This window comes from Cervus canadensis, chromosome 13, assembly GCF_019320065.1.
Source record: "Cervus canadensis isolate Bull #8, Minnesota chromosome 13, ASM1932006v1, whole genome shotgun sequence".
Taxonomy (NCBI): Eukaryota; Metazoa; Chordata; class Mammalia; order Artiodactyla; family Cervidae; genus Cervus; species Cervus canadensis.
The window spans coordinates 14,047,305-14,067,465 of NC_057398.1; the positions used below are offsets into that span (position 1 = coordinate 14,047,305).

The following is a 20,161-nucleotide window of genomic DNA, read 5'->3' on the forward strand; positions in this document are numbered from 1 at the left end:
GTTTTTCAGAGACAAACGGAACAAAACCACAAGTCATGCAGCCAAAGCATGCTCAGAAGAGAAAAATTTGACCTCAAGTAACACCCAGAACCAAAGCTTCCCCTCTCCCTGGAACGAAAGGACCAGATGTGACCAGACCCTGTCAGAAGTGTAGGGTCCATGGGGCAGGAAGATCTGGTTCTAAAGCCACTGAACCTAACCTCACCACAAATGGACAGGCTCTAAAGCCCTGCCCTGGATACCTGCCCCTCCAGGGCTTCTGCAAACCAACCCTTTTCTTCTAACTCATGAACATTTGACCAAAGCCCAGAATGAAGAGACAGAATTGAGAGCCACGCCTCCTCATTTCCTTGCCAGTTAAACCTCACAATAAAGCCCTTTCTCTTCTCAAAAGCTGGTGCCACAGTATTGGCTTATATGCAAATTTGGGCAGCAAGCCCTTTGCTTGATAACAAGACATTATTTTCAATTCTTTTGTGTATATACCGAGAGCAATCAAAATTATAGACAGGCATCAGGTGCTGCCAAGGGCTGAGAGGAAGAAGAAATGAGAAGTTATTATATTTAATGGAAACAGAGTTTCAGTTACACAAGATGAAAAGAGTTATGGTTATGGATGTGGTGATGGTTACACAACAATATGAATATATTTAATACTCCATTAACACATTTTTATGCACATGTGCACTCAGTTGTATCTAACTCTTTGCAACCCCATGGACTGTAGCCCACCAGGCTTCTCTGTCCATGGGATTTCCCAAGAAAGAATACTGGAGTGGGTTGCCATTTCCATTTCCAGGGGATCTTCCCCACCCAGGTATCAAAACTTCATTTCCTGCACTGCAAGTAGATTGCTTACCACTGAGCCACCACGGAAGCCCTAATACATTTTTAAGAACACTTAAAAATGGTAATGCTATGTGTATTTTACCACAATAAAAAAGTTAATTAAAACAAAGTAAAAATGTTTGTTTACAGCATTATTTAGAAACTCATTGTATTGTTCTCCAAAGCTAAGAACCTACTTAAGGCTTATTTTTTACTGTGAATCAACATTATCATTGAGGACACTACTGAGCATCTAACCAGTGCCAGAAAAGAAACAAATGCTATTGCCTTTAATTTCTGCAATTTAACAAAGCAACTATTATAAACTCCATTTTCTAGATTAGGAAGCAAATACAAAAAGGTTAATTAACCTGTCTATGTGACAGAGTTAGTAAATGGATCGAACGAGAATTCAACTTCAGATCATTCTGACCCTTGAGCTCTGTTCTTTTTCTTCAAAATAGTTGTCTTTATCTGTCTGATTTATTTCACTTAGTGTGATAATCTCTAGCTCCAGCCATATTCCTCTTCTTTTGATACAGAAACATGCAAACTGAATTTTGCTGCTGATGAATTTAAGCAGTATCACTGATAAACTGAGTGAAAATTTATTGAATCAACAATGAGGACATACTCACCAGAGGAAAAAAGTCTTGGATCTTAAAGAGTATGTTTTTTGGAGTCCTTTACTACAAGCAAAATTAAAATCATGTTTTCCATAGTTAATTTGGTGGAATCAGCTATGTAAGTGGGAGATATACATCAGTCTCAGATTTTAAAAGAACACCATATATAGTTAAAAATGGTAAAATAAATAAATAAAGTTAAACAACTTAAACAAATTTAAACGAAATAAATTATGTTCTGTTTTTCCTTTAGAGTCATTTGCAAGACAAGGAAAGAGGCCTCTGAGGACACTAACCCAGCCAGCATTGCTTGTTCTTGGACTTCAGCCTCCAAAACTATAAGGAAGCAAATTCAGTTGTTTATGCTACCCAAGTCTGTACTATTTCCTTATGGCAGCCCTAGCAAATGAACACAGTTGACATCCTAAATACTGTTGGCTCAGCTTTGAGGAGCCACAGATCTCAAGATTAGAAGCAAGATGGACCACTTCCCAGAATGTGAGACTGATGTGGAATTCACTGAGTAGTTTATTGCAAAATATCTACTTTATTTGCTTTGCTTCATGGCATTGTATTTCCTGCTAAAAAGTAATCTTACTACTTGAGATGGTGCTGCTGGAGGCCAGTTCTAGGCTTAGCACTAACAACATACTACAAGGGGCCAGAAGTATGACAAACTAGCTCATTCCTCGACTTAGTGCTGAGACCCCTATCAGGCTTAACTAGGTCTTCATAACTAAGTCTTTGAAGAGTATGATGTCCACTATAAGACCAGATACTGCAGCATCTGTATAACAATCATAGTTACTCCTAATATCTTATGAATGTTATTTCCTAGCTGATTAATTCCACCTCATTACCAGGTACTTTCTATCTTTCCATTGTAACATGGCAAATAAGATCTCTCTAGATCAAAAGGAAGGAGTAGAGCCAAGATAAGAGCCAAGAGTGAAAGAAACATAAGAATGAGGTTCCACCATTTACCGCTGGAAGATTTCAATATATGCAATCAGGGCTGTGACACAATTTTACTACTGCCTTATTATAAGCACACCTCCCTATAATAAAGAAATTGTTTATAACAGATAAAAATATGATAGAAATGTTCTATTTAGAATAATTGAGGAAAAAATTTGAAGAGTAAAAAAACTCTTGTAATACATACATTTAACTAATCAAGATTGAAAGAGCTTTTAAAATGCATTAGACTTTTTATGAAAAGAAGGCAAACCAAATCACAAGATAACACCTCAACCCATTAGGACGACTGTTTTAAAAAAACAACAGAAAATAACAGGAATTGATGAGGATGTGGAGAAAATGGAAGCCTAGTGCACCACTGGTGAGAATGTAAAATGGTGTAACTGCTATGGAAAACAGTCTGTGGTTCCTCAACAAAATTAAAAACAGAATCACCACATAATCCAGCAATTCAATTTCTGGGTATACCTCCTAAAGAATTAAAAGCAGGGACTCACAGAGATATCTGTATGTCCATGTTCACAGCAGTAATACTCATAAGGACCAAAGAGCAGAAGCAACCTAAGTGTTCATCAAACACGTGCATTACCATATGTAAAACAGATGACCAGTGTCAAGTTTGACGCAAGAAGCAGGGCACCCAAAGTCAGTGCTCTGGGACAACCCAGAGGGATGGGGGGAGGGAGGTGGGAGGGAGGTTCAGGATGAAGGAACACATGTATACCTGTGGCTGATTCATGTTGATGTATGGCAAAACCATCACAATACTGTACAATAATCAACCTCCAATGAAAATGAATAAATTTAAAAAAAATCAATGAATAAACAAAATATGGTATATATACTTCCCTGGTGCTCAGACAGTAAAGAATCTGCCTGCAACGCAGGAGACCCGGGTTCTACCCCTGGGTGTTGGGAGGATCTCCTGGAGGAGGGAATGGCTATCCACTCCACTATTCTTGCCTGGAGAATTCCATGACAGAGGAGCCTGGCGGGCTACAGTCCATGGGGTTGCAGAGTCAGACACAACTGAGTGACTAACACTTACTGAGCTTTAAAAGGAAACTCTGACACAGGCGACCAACATGGATGAACTTTGAAAACATTGTCTTAAGTGAAACAAGCCTGTCACAAAAGGACAAAAACTGTATGATTTCACTTTTAAGAAGGGAAACCTTAGCAAAAAGGCCTTTCTGAGAAACTGGAAAATTTAAGATTTTACTGTAGTGAAAGGGTTAAGAATAACTTCATGTATTATTATTACAAAATTACTTGTTTTGCTGTAACTCTGAGTTTATTTATTATGAATGGTTTTATTTTTTCACATATTATCTAAGAAACATTTATACTGACATTATCTAACATTTATACTCACTTGACCCATTGTCTTCTCAAGGCAATTTCAAACACAATCTCTTCCTTTGGCCTTGTGATCTCCTATAGTTACATGATGCCTTCAGCTGTTTCTAGTCTTCATCTCAAAGCCCCCTTGGTCAACTGATATTTAACATCTTTTATGAAATTAACACCAATAAATTCACCAATGACTTCTACCAATCTAATGGACAGGTTTTTTTTTTTTTTGGCCTCTTGGTAATAACATGACACCATTAAAGATTCCTTCTCTTTTGAAACTCCTTTCTTCTTTGATTTTTCTTTTTTCTTTTAATTTGGCTGCACCAAATGGCTCCAGGAATCTAAGTTCCCCCACCAGGGATCAAAACTGGGTTGTGGCAGTGCAAGTGCTGAGCCCTATACTGCTGAACCACCAGGGAATTCCCAGATATCTGTGCTGCCAAGTCTCTTGAACTTTTCAGTCTTTCTGGTAATTCACTTTCAGTCTGCTTTTACAGACCTGCATATTAACCTGGGTTAACCATGTGTACTCATTCTCTAAAATAAACAGTCATTGTTTTCCTTTCTCCTCTCAATCTTAAAAATACTGTTTCCAATCCAACTATGCTTTGTAAATTCTAAGGCATTTCTAAGATATACAATCAATCCATTACAAAGTAAAAAATTTAAGCAAATCATTTATTTTTAAATGCATCAAAACAACCAGTTTACCTATTTTTTCCCCTATGAATGACCCCATGTGTTGGAGGGTGTGTGTGTGTGTGTGTCTGTGTGTCTGTGTGTGTGTGTCTGTGTGTGTGTGTCTGTGTGTATCGCTCAGTCATGTCCAACTCTTTGGGACCCCACGGATCGAACCCAGGTTTCCTTGATGTCCTGCATGGGCAGGCAGATTCTTCACCATCTGAGCACCAGGGAAGCCCCATGTGTTAGTACATGGATGCGAAGTTCATCTTGACCTAGTCTGGTGCGTAAGACGGAAATTTTTATTCAAGCTTTTTATTCAAATTTTTATTAAGACAGGTCTTCACTCTTCCAAATTACTTGATGTTGACTGTCGGCAGTATCACCTCAGACACAGTTTTCTTTCCTGCTTTTATCACCCCAGTTGTTTCATTTGTTAAAAACTGTCTCTTGGGACAAGACCATCTACCAATGGAAATCTTTTGGGGATACTCACTTCAACCAAGCAGACTCATTCTCCTCTCAGAAAAATAAAAGGTAGAAAAAGGCAAATTTAGAAAAACAGAGGAAAAAAGTGAATTGACTTCTATGGCAAAGATATTTTGTACTTTTGTTGGTCATTTAATATTCTTTTTTAGGCCACCCTGTGAGGCATATATGATCTTGGTTCCCTCCCCAGGGATTGAACTGGGGCCCCGTGCTTTGGGAGAACTGAGTTTTGACCACTGGACCATCAGGGAAGTCCCAACGTTCTTTTCAATTAAATTTAGAAATTTTCTAAAGTTCTATGAAACCAACTAAAAAAATATCTCTTGAATATAACTAACTTTAAGTTTTTCAGTCAGAAAGTTTAGGGTATTCAGAAGTGAGTTCTCTAGACCAAGACCAACTTCAACAGGTCATTCTGCTAAGTATAAACCATATGACCTTAGGCAATGACACTATCCCTGTAATCCTACTTTCCAATGTATAAAGTGGGTATGATAGTGAAACCCTTGCTGAACACATAGGTTATAACAGAAACTGTTATAACAGACTAACAAGTTCTTGAGCTCATCTTACAGAAGAGTAGATAAGGCAACAGCTTCTTGAAAACCCTTCTGCTGACAGCTGACAAGCCATTTTCAAGAAGATATAAGATAATTGAAATTATATCTTCAAAGTGCCTAGGGAAAATAACTGTCAACTTACAACCTACACTCAGTTAAATAGCAATCAATAATGAAAGCAAAACAACACTTTCAGTCAGAATGAGAGCATTTACCACTAACAGATCTTTGGTAAAAGAACTGCTGAAAATTTTGCTTCATCCCTTATGTTTCTTCTTATAATATTAACATTGACATTTCTCTTCCTATCAATAGGTAGGGTCTATGGTGGCGCCCCCTCAATCTAGGCAGGTCTGTGACAACAAGGATGACATATAATTTGAGGCAATGTCATTAAAAGCAATATAGCAACCACCTGATATTTTGGGATGATCTTAGAAACCAACCTTCCATTTGGGAGGAAGCTGAGGCTACATGGAGATGCTACATGTTCGTGTTCTAGCTGACAGCCAGCATCAGACAGCCTTAGAAATGACTCCAAACACTATTTGACCACAACCATACAAGCGATCTCAAGTAAGAACTGCCCTCATGTGTCTAGTCAAGCCCTAAAACCATCAGACAAAATAAGTAATTGACTGTCATTCTGTAAGCCAGTAAGCTTTGGGATTTAGAAATAATGGACCCAGAAATAAGGGCTGAGGTAAGAGAAATAACCATCAACTAGATAAACAGCAAAGTACGGAATTTCTTTTAAGCTAATCTTTTGACTGGTTTAAAACAAGGAATTCTTGAACTCCTTTTGCCACTTTTTTTGTTTAGTCATACGTTCATTAGCTTTAGAGTGAAGGTTCCTCCTATAAAGTCCAATGGTATCTCAGTTGAATCAAGAGAGAATATTTTCCATATCTCAGCATGAGAAGAGAGATTAGTACCTCTGTTGGTATAGACAGATATGATCATCACAGCAGGAACTGACCACCCCAGAGACCAGGTAAGATGTAGGACATGAGGTGGAACATAGAAATCCACAAGGGATAGGTGTATAAACAATGGGCCCTTCCTACATGAGTCATTCTGCCTAGGTACAGAAGTACCTAAGTTGAAGAATTGGCAATTAAATTTCTGAACATGGAATTCTATTTTAAGTGACTTTTCAGTAGAAAGTTGAAAATGCATGGGTATGAAAAATGGATTGGCCTAGGTTATAATAAAATAATATGTCTGCAACTTCTTTAAAAATTACACATTTATGAAAGAAATTTAATTCTTGATTAAAGGTTCTGAAAGTAAGTTGGACCTTCTTTGCTTTGAGGACAGATGGTTACTTCCACATTAGGCCCTGAGCCTATATATGTAAAGGAAGCATAACAAATATACCTTAATTGAATGGAACACACTGGACTGAAGAATGTTTCTACTTCATACAAACTATTTTATAGGATCACATTCATTTCCTGTAATCTTTTACAATTATTTCCAAGCCATCTGGAGGAAATGTTGAGTTTTTGAAAATAGGGATAGTAATCATAGGACTTCCCTGGCAGTCCAGTGTTTAGAACTCCATGTTTCCACTGCAGGGGGCATGGGTTTAGTCCCTGGCCGGGCAACTGAGATCCCTCATGCCACAAGGCATGGCCCAAAAAAAAAAAACAAACAAAACCTATGGCAATCATGTAGTATGATGGTCCTATAGTACAGAGGCACACCATGATACAGGAAATTTCAAAACATTAAAAATCCTTTTTTGCTTCGCCAGATATTCCCATTTTCTCTCCTTTGCTCTTCTAATCCTTCCAATAGCACTGAAATTAAACTGTGTATATTAAATTTTGTTTGAAATGGCTAAAGTGGCTCCTATTTTCCTTACTGAGCCATGCCTGAAACAGTACTTTGTTACCAGAAGAGTTATTTAGTTTAATAGTGGAGAAACCAGCACCACTTGTTTCCCTTTATTCTTGGATCTACATATTCTAAGGGAGAAACGGCACCATATATAGCTGTTTGTCCCTTTCTGTGTTTCATACATTAGCTAGGACAGCACCCTAACTTCATAGGTTACAGCTGGTATGTGAAATAAGTCTTACAGTGTTTACCAAGCTAGTTCCTTAAATTAGTATATGATAAAGTCAGTGAATTCCATGTAGCCAGAGCTGTACTTCTTTTGCTGCAAAACTAGTTTCATAGTTGTACTGGCTATCAAGACAGTGGCCAACAAATTCCTAAATCAACAGATGGAGCCGTGGGTAGAAATACTGCAGTGCTGCTGCTGCTGCTGCTAAGTCGCTTCAGTCGTGTCTGACTCTGTGCGACCCCATAGACGGCAGCCCACCAGGCTCCCCCGTCCCTGGGATTCTCCAGGCAAGAACACTGGAGTGGGTTGCCATTTCCTTCTCCAATGCCTGAAAGTGAAAAGTGAAAGTGAAATTGCTCAGTCGTGTTTGACTCCTAGCGACCTCATGGACCGCGGCCCACCAGGCTCCTCCGTCCATTGGATTTTCCAGACAAGAGTACTGGAGTGGGTTGCCATTGCCTCCTCCAAACACTGCAGTGAGAGAAGTTAATTCCATATTTTAAAGAAGTGTCTATTCCAGTGAAGACAAATCACTGCTGCCTTCATGATGGAAGGGATCTGAATCACTGCCACTGTGGTTTGATGATCCCTTAGGGAATAGTGCCTTATAGGATGCTTAGCATTTGCCTCTTCTGTTGGAAATGTGGGCTCTCAACAGTGATAGTAGCCAGAGCAGCCTTAATGAGAAGTCCCACATGTGAGCTCAAGTTGGCTGAGAGCCCAAGTTGCCACTGTCCCTTTGCATATGAGCTCACTGACCAAATACTTGAGTGGGTAGGTGAAAAGGCTGATTGATATCCACAGGACAGCTTATCTTGCCCATTTGATTACTGAGAGTCTCCTCTGCAGTGGGTAGCCTTTGATGAGCATTCACATGGGACACACATACTCTCATACTCTATGCCCATTACACCTCTATGTGCCCATTACACACCTCTTCTCCAGACTTCCCTGTCACTAACTCTCCAACTTTGTATTTTCCAAGTTTCCAAACAAACCAATAGTCAGTTTATTGATCAATGTTGATCTATTTCCCTGATCATTTCTCCAACAGTGCACAACTGCAACAGTGCAATTTTAATTCTCTAGGAATTAGTATTAACTCAGATCTAGTAACCTCCTAAAATGTCTATTTCACTTTTTCTAGGATAGGCTCACCCTGATAAATGAATACAAATCCTTTTACAGAAGATACTACCTTATACTCCAATGTGGGGCTTATCAGGCGGTGCTAGTGGTAAAGAACCCGCCTGTCAATGCAGGAGACATATGAGACGTGGGTTCGATCTCTGAGTCGGGAAGATTCTCTGAAGGAGGGCATGGCAACCCACTCCAGTATTCTTGCCTGGAGAATCCCACGGACAGAGGAGCCTGGCAGGCTACAGTCCATGGGGTCACAAAGACTAGGACATGACTGAAGTTGACTTAGCACGGATGCATGCACAACTCCAATGCTGTACAAAAGTACTCACACTTTTTCATCTAGTTATCAAAAGTTTAATAAAATATGCATAAAATACAATCTTTAATATAAAAAAACCTATTTTTGATGATTCTACTTGTTTTAGCTCAACAATTAACTTGGGGAAAATATATAGCTACATGGTTGTCAAAAACTAAACTAGCTTAATGTTAGCAAAAAAGAAACATTAACTGGAAAATTTACAACTTATAGTTCCAGTTACATTATTATTACAGGTAAGTATATGTTGATTCTTGAAGATTTATGCCTTATTCACAAGGACTGGACCATCAGAATGTAACATAATTTCAGGGGTTTCCAATGTATAGTAAATATTTATTATCTTCTATGTAAAAAAATGGTCCTGAGTTGGACTCAACCTCTTATATTACTGGAAACAGCTTTACTGATTGCATCACTTCTCACAATGGGCAGATGGTTTGGCCGACTACAGTGTTAAAAGTTCTTTAGAGGGACAAGAGGATATTTCTCAAAACAGATGAGACTAATCCTAGAGCCTAGGGTACACTCCAACTTTAAACCTTTTGTACAACTTTATAAGGAGGAATTAGAACTGATCATCTGCCTTTATCCATACATTCACTATATACTTACTACTTTAGCTAAAATTATTATGATCTCGCTTACTGAGTACCTTTGATTCCCCCTAAACCCCACCGTTTCATTTATTTTACTTATGTTTAATCCCACTGATTTAGTCAGTAATTTATCCCATCTGCTTCTCTGAAAACTGGAGTGGTTGGTAGTTTTAGCACTTCTTAGATGACTTGATAGCAGGGAATTTTAAGTAAATATCAGATCAGTAAGTCATTAGATAGAAATAACCAGTTACAAAACAAAAGGAAAATGTTAAAGTATTGATTTTAAATAAAAACAACTCTATAAACAAATTACTTATCTCCAAGAAGTCATCTTCCTTTATATCTGACTATTTGATTCTGGTGTGATCCAAAAGTTTATAATGAGAAAGATTTAGCTCCATCACTTTTAATAAAACTGGATTTTCTGGACTAAAACAAAAGAACATTAACACCGAGAAACACTTTAGGGGTAACAGGAATAACTGGCATTACAACGCTGATATTTAGGATAAAAATAAAGGTCCTTATTGCCTATTCTTGAATTACAAATGCTAGGAAGCACACATAAGAGCTTCAGATATTTAAAATGAAATCTAGTTATTTTAAAACGTAAGTTATGTATGATCTATTACCTTCAATAGCATTAAAGAGAAAGGTTAAATAAATATCTGCTGGTGCTGGATAATTCAGTCAGACTGATATGTGGAAGGACATGGAACAAGAGACTGGTTCCAAATAGGAAAAGGAGTACGTCAAGGCTGTATATTGTCACCCAGCTTATTTAACTTATACGCAGAGTCTATCATGAGAAACGCTGGGCTGGAATCAAGATTGCCGGGAGAAATATCAATAAACTCAGATATGCAGATGACACCATGCTTATGGCAGAAAGGAAAGAGGAACTAAAGAGCCTCTTGATGAAACTAAAAGAGGAGAGTAAAAAAGCTGGCTTAAAGCTCAACATTCAGAAAACTAAGATCATGGCATCTGGTCCCATCACTTCATGGCAAATAGATGGGGAAACTGTGGAAACAGTGTCAGACTTTATTTTTCTGGGCTCCAAAACCCCTGCAGATGGTGACTGCACCCATGAAATTAAAAGACGCTTACTCCTTGGAAGGAAAGTTATGACCAACCTAGACAGCATGTTAAAAAGCAGAGACATTACTTTGTCAACAAAGGTCTGTCTAGTTAAGGCTATGGTTTTTCCAGTGGTCACGTATGGATGTGAGAGTTGGACTATAAAGAGGGCTGAGCACAGAACAATTGATGCTTTTGAACTGTGTGGTGTTGGAGAAGACTCTTGAGAGTCCCTTGGACTGCCAGAAGATCCAACCAGTCCATCCTAAGGGAAATTGATCCTGGGTGTTCACTGGTAGGACTGATGCTGAAGCTGAAACTCCAATACTTTGGCCACCTGATGCAAACAGCTGACCCACTTGAAGAGACCCTGATGTTGGGAAAGACTGAAGGCAGGAGGAGAAGGGGACGACAGAGGATAAGATGGTTGGATGGCATCACTGACTCAATGGACATGAGTTCGGGTAAACTCCAGTGCTGGTGATAGACAGGAAGGCCTGGTGTGCTGCGGTACACGGAGTCGTAAAGCGACTGAACTAAACAGATATGTGGATGCCACATACTTTGTCAGCTAATTTAATATAAATTTTACTATGTAATACATACAACATTTGATATGTTATGTTAAAGTTTATCAAACTATAATAGAGATACCACAAAAAGCTTTCACTCTTTTTATTGTATATAAGACATGTCTTCTTATATAGGAAGAGCATGCTTATATTCCTTAAGTCTCAATCACTCCCATTAGATCTCATCTTTCCTTCTACTAAACCTAATTTAGACCGTTGATACAGAGAAACCAGAATTAAACAATTAAGGATAACATGGGATCCCAAAAAGCAATCTGGGCAAATTATTGGAGGTTCCATTATCTGTTCTAGACATAAACACCATTTTTATCTCAATATGTTTGTCCAGTCTTTCTCCTTCCTCCTGATTTTCTTATTCTTTACCCCTTTCTTAGCTTGTACTCCTTCTTCTGTATGTTTTTGGAAACTCTACATTATCTATTCATTTACTGTCATAATGTAGTACTATCAGAACCATTTAGCCCTAAAAAAGTTGCCCTCCACCAGACAGACTATACTCACTCAGTTATTTGACAGCTCCCCCACTTTTTTTGTCTTTTACTATCTACCATGTGTGATACAGGTATAGATCCAAATATAGGAAAGTAAAGCAAACAAACATAAGAAAGTAAGTAAAGTCCCTGCCCTAAAAGTGTTTCAAAATTAGGGAGCTGAATATGAAACAAATTATGAAAGTTAAGTGCAAAAGGATGGCATGGAGGGTGAAGCAACTAAAGCCTTCATTTTAAAATAAAAGATGTATTATTTTCTCATATACTGACTGATACACTTGGTGATGGACAGGACATGGGGTACATGAAAAATTTGATAAAGAGGTGCATTGATATCTGGGGAGTTGTGGAAACTCTAATAGGGGAGAGGAGGTGAAGTCTAATTATCTAAGGCTAGGTAGCTCAGTGGTAATCCGTTTGCCAATGCAGGAGAAGCAGGAAATGTGGGTTCGATCCCAGGGTTGGGTAGATCCTCTGGAGGAGGAAATGGCAACCCACTCCAGTATTCTTGCCTGGAAAACCCATGGACAGAGGAGCCAGGAGGACTACAGTCCATGGGGTTGCAGTCAGACACGACTGAGCACCTAAATGCACCACACACATACAGAGAGGCCAAGCCTCAAAAAAGTAGGTCAGACCTATACATGGATAAACCTCTCCACTCTACATAAGGAAATTTTTTTTTATCAACAGTTGATCATCTTGCCAAGGGAATGCACTGGTCATAGCAAACACCCTCTTCCAACAACACAAGAGATGACTCCACATATGGACATCACCAGATGCTCAATACCGAGTTCAGACTGATTATATTCTTTGCAGCCAAAGATGGAGAAGCTCTACACAGTCAGCAAAAACAAGACCAGGAGCTGACTATGGCTCAGATCATGAACTCCTTATTGCCAAATTCAGACTTAAATTGAAGAAAGGAGGGAAAACCACTAGACCATTCAGGTATGACCTAAATCAAATCCCTTACAATTATACAGTGGAAGTGACAAATAGATTCAAGGGATTAGATCTGACAGACAGAGTGCCTGAAGAACTATGGATGGAGGTTCGTGACATTGTACAGGAGGCAGTGATCAAAACCACCCCCAAGAAAACAAAATGCCAAATCGCAAAATGGTTGTCTGAGGAGGCCTTACAAATAGCTGAGAAAAGAGAAGCAAAAGGCAAAGGAGAAAAGGAAAGATATACCCATTTGAATACAGAGTTCCAAAGAATAGCAAGGAGAGATAAGAAAGCCTTCCTCAGTGATCAATGCAAATAAATAGAGGAAAACAATAAAATGAGAAAGACTAGAGATCTCTTCAAGAAAATGAGTGATACCAAGGGAACATTTCATGCGAAGATGGGCTCAATAAAGGACAGAAATCGTATGGACCTAACAGAAACAGAAGATATTAAGAAGAGGTGCCAAGAATACACAGAAGAACTATACAAAAAAGATCTTCATGACCCAGATAATCACAATGGTGTGATCACTCACCTAGAGCCAGATATCCTGGAATGTGAAGTCAAGTGGGCCTTAGAAAGCATCACTACAAACCAAGCTATGGAGGTGATGGAATTCCAGCTGAGCTACTTCAAATCCTAAAAGTTGATGCTATGAAAGTGCTGCACTCAATATGCCAGCAAATTTGGAAAACTCAGCAGTGGCCACAGAACTGGAAAAGGTCAGTTTTCATTCCAATCCCAAAGAAAGGCAATGCCAAAGAATGCTCAAACTACTGCACAATTGCACTCATCTCACACGCTAGTAAAGTAATGCTTAAAATTCTCCAAGCCAGGCTTCAACAATACGGAACCGTGAACTTCCAGAAGTTCAAGCTGGATTTAGAAGAGGCAGAGGAACTGGAGATTAAATTGCCAACATCCGCTGGATCATAGAAAAAGCAAGAGAATTCCAGAAAAACATCTACTTCTGCTTCACTGATGACTCTAAAGCTTTTGACAGTGTGGATCACAACAAACTGTTGAAAATTCTTCAAGAGATGGGAGTAACAGGCCACCTTACCTGCCTCCTGAGAAGTCTGTATGCAGGTCAAGAAGTAACAGAACCAAACATGGAACAATGGAATGGTTCCAAATTGGGAAAGGAGTATGTCAAGGCTGTATATTGTCACCTTGCTTATTTAACTTATATGCAGCGTACATTATGCGAAATGCCGGGCTAGATGAAGCACAAGCTGGAACTGAGATTGCCAGGAGAAACATCAATAACCTCAGAAATGCAGATGACACCACCCTTATGGCAGAAAGGAAAGAGGAACTAAAGAGCCTTTTGATGAAAATGAAAGAGCAGAGTGAAAAAGCTGGCTTAAAACTCAACATTCAAAAAACAAAGATTATGGTATGCAGTCCCATCACTTCATGGCAAATAGATGGGGAAACAATGGAAACCGTGACAGACATTATTTTTCTGGGCTCCAAAATCACCGCAGATGGTGACTGCAGCCATGAAATTAAAAGAGGCTTACTCCTTGGAAGAAAAGCTATGACCAACCTAGACATCATATTAAAAAGCAAAGACATTACTTTGCCAACAAAGGTCCATTTAGTCAAATATATGGTTTTTCCAGTAGTCATGTATGGATGTGAGAATTGGACTACAAAGAGAGCTGAGCACTAAAGAATTGATGCTTTTGAACTGTGGTGTTGGAGAACACTCTTGAGAGTCCCTTGGACTGCAAGGAGATCAAACCAGGCAAACCTAAAGGAAACCAGTCCTGAATATTCATTGGATGGACTGATGCTGAAGCTGAAACTCCAATACTTTGGCCACCTGATGCAAAGATCTGACTCATCTGAAAAGACCCTGATGCTGGGAAAGATTGTAGGTGGGAGGAGAAGGGGACAACAGAGGAAGAGATGGTTGGATGGCATCACTGACTCAATAGACATGAGTTTGAGTAAACTCTGGAAGTTGGTGACGGACAAGGAGGCCTGGCATGCTGCAGTCCATGGGATCAAAAGAGTCGGACACAACTGAGCGACTGAACTGAACTGAACTATAGTCTATGGGGTCAAAAAGAGTTAGACACGACTGACTGACTAAATTGGACTGAAGTGAACATCTTACCCACAGCAATGAATTGAGATGCTGAAAAGTCACTAATTTTTAGGTCTTTATTTTCCACATGTCTTTCAATAAACTTTTGTTTCAGCAATTAACCTATAAAATAGCCTAAAGAATGTTATCTTTGTGTCAAATGAAGGATCTTTTCTAAATAACCTTTCTAAAATCTCAGGTCGGCTATCAAAACAGATAACATTAAGTTAATAAAATTTTCTCTCAAATACAACTCCATACTCTTTGAAGACTAAATCATTAGGATTGATAGATATAAAGTGTTACTCGCTCAGTCGTGTCCAACTCTTTGCAACCCCATGAACTGCAGCCCACCAGGCTCCTCTGTCCACGGGATTCTCCAAGCAAGAATACTGGAGTGGGTTGCCATTTCCTTCTCTGATGGATATAAAAAACTGCTGTAATTGTAGGATTCTTTATCCCTGGAATTATGCATGGCTATATCAGTGTATATTTTGTTCTTATGTTAAAATGGAGTAAGAGAGTAATAGGAAAATTATTTCTTTTGAGACTTAATAAGAAAATATATATGTAAATAACACACACAACCCCAAGCTTCGTGACTGAATTGTAATTGTTTTAGAAAACCAGCTCTATAAAGTATTTCAAACCAAAGCCACAGGAATGTAACGGATGTTACAAAGGTTTTGAAGATTATTAAGCATTTGAAGATGATAAAAATTAATCATCTTCCTTTCCTAAATTCAAGCATAAGTCTCTTTTTCCAAAATCATATTCTGTGATCACAAATGAATGCCCATACAAGATAAGATTGTGTCCAAGGCACCATTTGGTACTCAGTCTATATTTAAAAACCATAAAACCAAATACGACAGCTAGAAAAAAAAAATCTAAGCTTAAGAGATAAAAATTAATTAAACTTTGGATACCCCGTCACAGAAAAAAATTCCTTCCTCTGCACAAAGTGCCAAGTTATTTATAACTCTCTCCCATAAGATTCCAAATATGAGACTGAGAAAACATTCATTATTTCAACCACTTCACCCATGGATACATGAGCGAGAAATCAAGAGTTCATGAAATTGACACAGAAATACAGAATTTTACATATTAAACCAAGTGATAAATGAATATACACACTTGAGCATGATCTAGTTACAGTTTTGAATTCAAATGCTACAGTTGGTTTTTTTTTTCTTTTTAATAATTTCAACCTTATTTTATAAATAAGGTGGATTATATGATTAAAAATCCAGGCAGATTGCAATTTCCTAGCCTCACTCTCCCCCTGTCCTCTCCTCAGCTTCTAAACTAGGCAGATCACCACCTAGTTCATAGACACAAAAACACACGTTCATTGTTATTTTGAGTATTATCTCTCAGGTTGAAGCTGCACACATTTATAGTATGCCTCAGATTTGCATTACATGACTGGTTTAGTTAACTTTGTAGAGGTGTCAATTTAAGCACAGGACATGTAATGTTTTTTGATTAATGTATAAGTAGAAGTTTTCTTAGTTCTAGTATTTGCCATATGACTCTCTAATTTTTCACTCCAGGTGAAGCTTTATAATTTTCATATCCTAAGCAAAAGGTTTTTGTTATCTTGAGAATGACTTGACCAATCTAGACATAAATTCACTAAAGTATAAAATGAGACTAGACAGTACTGACCTAAAAAATAAATCTTACAAAACTTTTGTCTACATGGAAAGAATACTGACTGGTTCACTAGTGTTTATATAAGAAAATATTAACAAAAGTCCTCAAATTAACCTTATATACAAATAAAAGGAAAGATAAGAAAAAAGCAATTTCTAAACCAAATAAGTTTAAGTTCACTCTCCTATCCAAGAAAGAAGTGTGCAGAAAGTGCAGAAATCAACAATATCCCCATTCCTTCAACTTTTACCAAATTAGGTATTCTGCACCCAACTATATAACTGTGTGGACAACTGCTAACACCAATATTTTCAATCTTAACTCACCATAATGATGCTTAGAATTCTATCAAAATTAAAATATACAGTTAAACATTTCAAATTAAACATCTCAGCTTTAAAGAGAAAATAAAGACTAACACTTATAAATATGTTACAGTTTAAAAAGATTTTCACATACATCATGTGAAGAAGGCATGAGTTATTCTAAGAAAAGAAATAGTAGCTTAGCTAGGGTAGATGACATCAGAGAAGGCAGCTACAAACTCAGTTCAACAAACACATTTTCACTTACTTCTTTAACTGAAGGACTTGATTAATAGGTTATTTATTACCAGTTCCTAAAATAACATCATAAATGATTCTGCTCTAATAAGAGACGTGGGTTCAATCTCTGGGTCAAGAAGATCCCCTGGAGTAGGAAATGGCAACCCAGTCCAGTATTCCTGCCTGGAGAATCCCATGGACAGAGAAGCCTGGCAGGCTATAGTCTATATAGGGTTGCAAAGAGTTGGACACAACTGAAGTGATTTAGCACAGCACAATAAAAAGAAACAGAGCTGATATATATTCACTGAACATATATCTCAAAAAAAAGAAACTATTTCATTTTAGCAAGCATACAAAATGCTAACGAATTTGCAGTCATTACAAATTTGAGTGTATTTTTCAATGTTCACACTGAACTTACTTTAAAAACCACTACAATATTGTAAAGTAATTAGCCTCCAACTAATAAAAATAAATGGAAAAAATAAAAAAAATTTTTTTAAATAAAATAAAAGATTTTAAGACCACATAACACTTGACAAAACAATATAATTATTAACTTTTAATACGTTTTGATTCAAACGTCCATTGTCTGAACAGTTAAAAAAAAAACCTTGCAATTTCAGTAGCTTCTTTTGATTAATGAATGCTTAAATCGGCAAACTTTTTATTCATAATGCCCTCTACTGGTAGCTCAAAAAGTTCTGATATACTTACTACAGGAGGTTGGATTAATTTCTTTAATGTGTTCCTGTACCAACTGCATATAAATCTCTTGGAAAGTTTGTTAAAAATACAACTTTTCTTCTCTACAAAATATCTACAGATACTGAAGTGATTTCAGTAAGTCTGAGACAGGATCTAGAACTCTGCATTAATAAGCAGAGAATCACTGGCTTTATTATACCAATACCCAATTTCTGAAGCACAGTAACTTAATGAAAAGCTCTAGGAAGGCATCACTATGCCTCTTTTATAGACAGAGACTGAGGCTCAAGACAATTTACTCCAGGTCACATGCTGAAAACCAGCAGAGCAACTAATACTTCCTTATTCCTGGAGGTATGTACACTTAAAGAGTAACAAAACTCAACCAGCTTTAAAATTCTAGTGTTTATTTCTTTAGATACGGTTTTTGAAAGCAGTACACGCTACACCTTCTCAAACATGACTCCACATGAGAATCACCACGGGAGTAAACAAAAATGCTTACACCCAGGTCCCACTCCCAGCAATTCAGACGGAATAGGTTTAGGGTTAGTGCCTGGCCTTTTTTTTCTTTTTTTAAGCTCCCAAGTGATTATAATTGGCCACTTAGGCCAATTGGCCCACTTAGGCCCGTTGGTGCTCAACCTTTAGTGTGCACAGAATCAGGACACAGATCACTAGGCCCTACCCCCAGAGTTTTCAACTCAGTAGGGCAGGGCAGGGTTTGAGAATCTGCATTTTTAACAAGTTCCAGGTGGCTATGATGAGGCTGGTTCTGTGCCTATACTCTGACAAGTGGTTAAGCACATTGGCTAGTGGTCCTCAACACCTGCCTACACATTAGAATCACTTGGAGAAATTTTTAAAATTGTGATAGCCAGGCACATCCTCAGACCAATCCCATCAAAATCTCTGGGGTGGGGTCCAGAGCACAATATGTTTAAAGCTTCTAAAATTAAGAAGGGTTCTCTACAGCAAAGTCCATAAAACCTACCGGAGGATGTACAGCGATTTCCGCAGTGGGTAATATAGTACACAGAATTTCCATAGCTTTTTGTCTGTCATGGCACAGAACAGCTCTGCATGTGTGAAACACCAGCCCACAGGATAAAGTGGAAACTGCTTTATGAAGCTGAAAAGACATTTCCCTCTAACCTCCATCCAGTCTCATCTTTTGCCAAACCCTCCCTCCCTCCACTGCCTGTGTTCCTATTAAAACATTAGTAACTCTCTATTGTAATTATCTGTTTTAATGTGACTGTTAGCACTATTTCTGCAAGTTCATTGAAGTCAGAGATTGCTTCTCATTTATCTTTGATTCCCCAGAGCCTAACATGATGCCAAGCATAGGTGGTGCTCAATAAACATTTGTTGAGTAATTGAATTCAGATTAATATCTCTACTTTCTATAGAAAAGGTAATGTGTCAAGCATGGCTTTTATGCAGTGTAGCATGTGCAACATCTTTTACACAGCTAAAATCAGAACTATTTCTTCTTCATAGAGCTACTTTTATGTAATATTGCCTTAAATAAAAAAAAAAAAAAAAAACCTATGTGCACTTAGAGATGATATTTAACTTGGGTTCTGTCCCCTCTTCAGTGATTAGTAACTTAAGAGTAGCAAAAAGCTTTGGTAACCTTTCATTCTAAGAATTATATTAGCCAAGTGATCCAAAAAGAGGTACAAATGCTTTGTGCATTAATTAGATGATGTTTCCAAAAACTCTTAAAAAGAAATAAGCAAAATCAAAAATTGCTATTGTTTTAAAAATCCAAGTTTTTAAAACTCTGACTTCATAAAATCGCATCAGCTTTTGGTTTTGTTTTTTTAATTGGTAAAGAACAGCATTCTTCTGAGAGCAAGCTGTATGTCTAATTCAGGTCAAGCAATTTTGGTATATTAAAAAAAATTACTGCAAGTATTCTCCTTTAATGTCATTAAAGAAAACATCTGACTTCACACTACAAAGATGGCATGGTTAATTCTATACCTTTCCAGAACTATGTTTTCTATATACTTCATAAATATTTAGTAATCACATATGAATTAAATCTCAAAGCACCGAAAGACTAAGTTGCTCCTCAAACTTTCTCAGTTTGAGGTACTATAAGACAGTATTGGATGAAATCAACCATATTAACAAATATTAGCATGTTTTTTCTTTTAAAGGGCAGTGATAATTACCTTAACATATACTACTTTTTATTCTGGAGGAGGAAATGGCAAACCATGTCAGTATTCTTTGCCTGGAAAATTCCACGGACAGAGGAGCCTGGTGGGCTACAGTACAAGGGGTTGCAAAGAGTCAACACAACTGAGCGACTGAGCACTCACACAGATTCAACACGTCATTATTGAGTTCC

The 20,161-nt window shown here is 37.8% G+C and overlaps 1 protein-coding gene across 6 annotated transcripts in view; it reads right to left on the bottom strand.

Annotated features, from left to right (window-relative positions):
* SWT1 (SWT1 RNA endoribonuclease homolog) overlaps positions 1 to 20,161 on the bottom strand; it is a 94,522-nt gene that overhangs the window by 15,470 nt on the left and 58,891 nt on the right. The window lies entirely within an intron of this gene.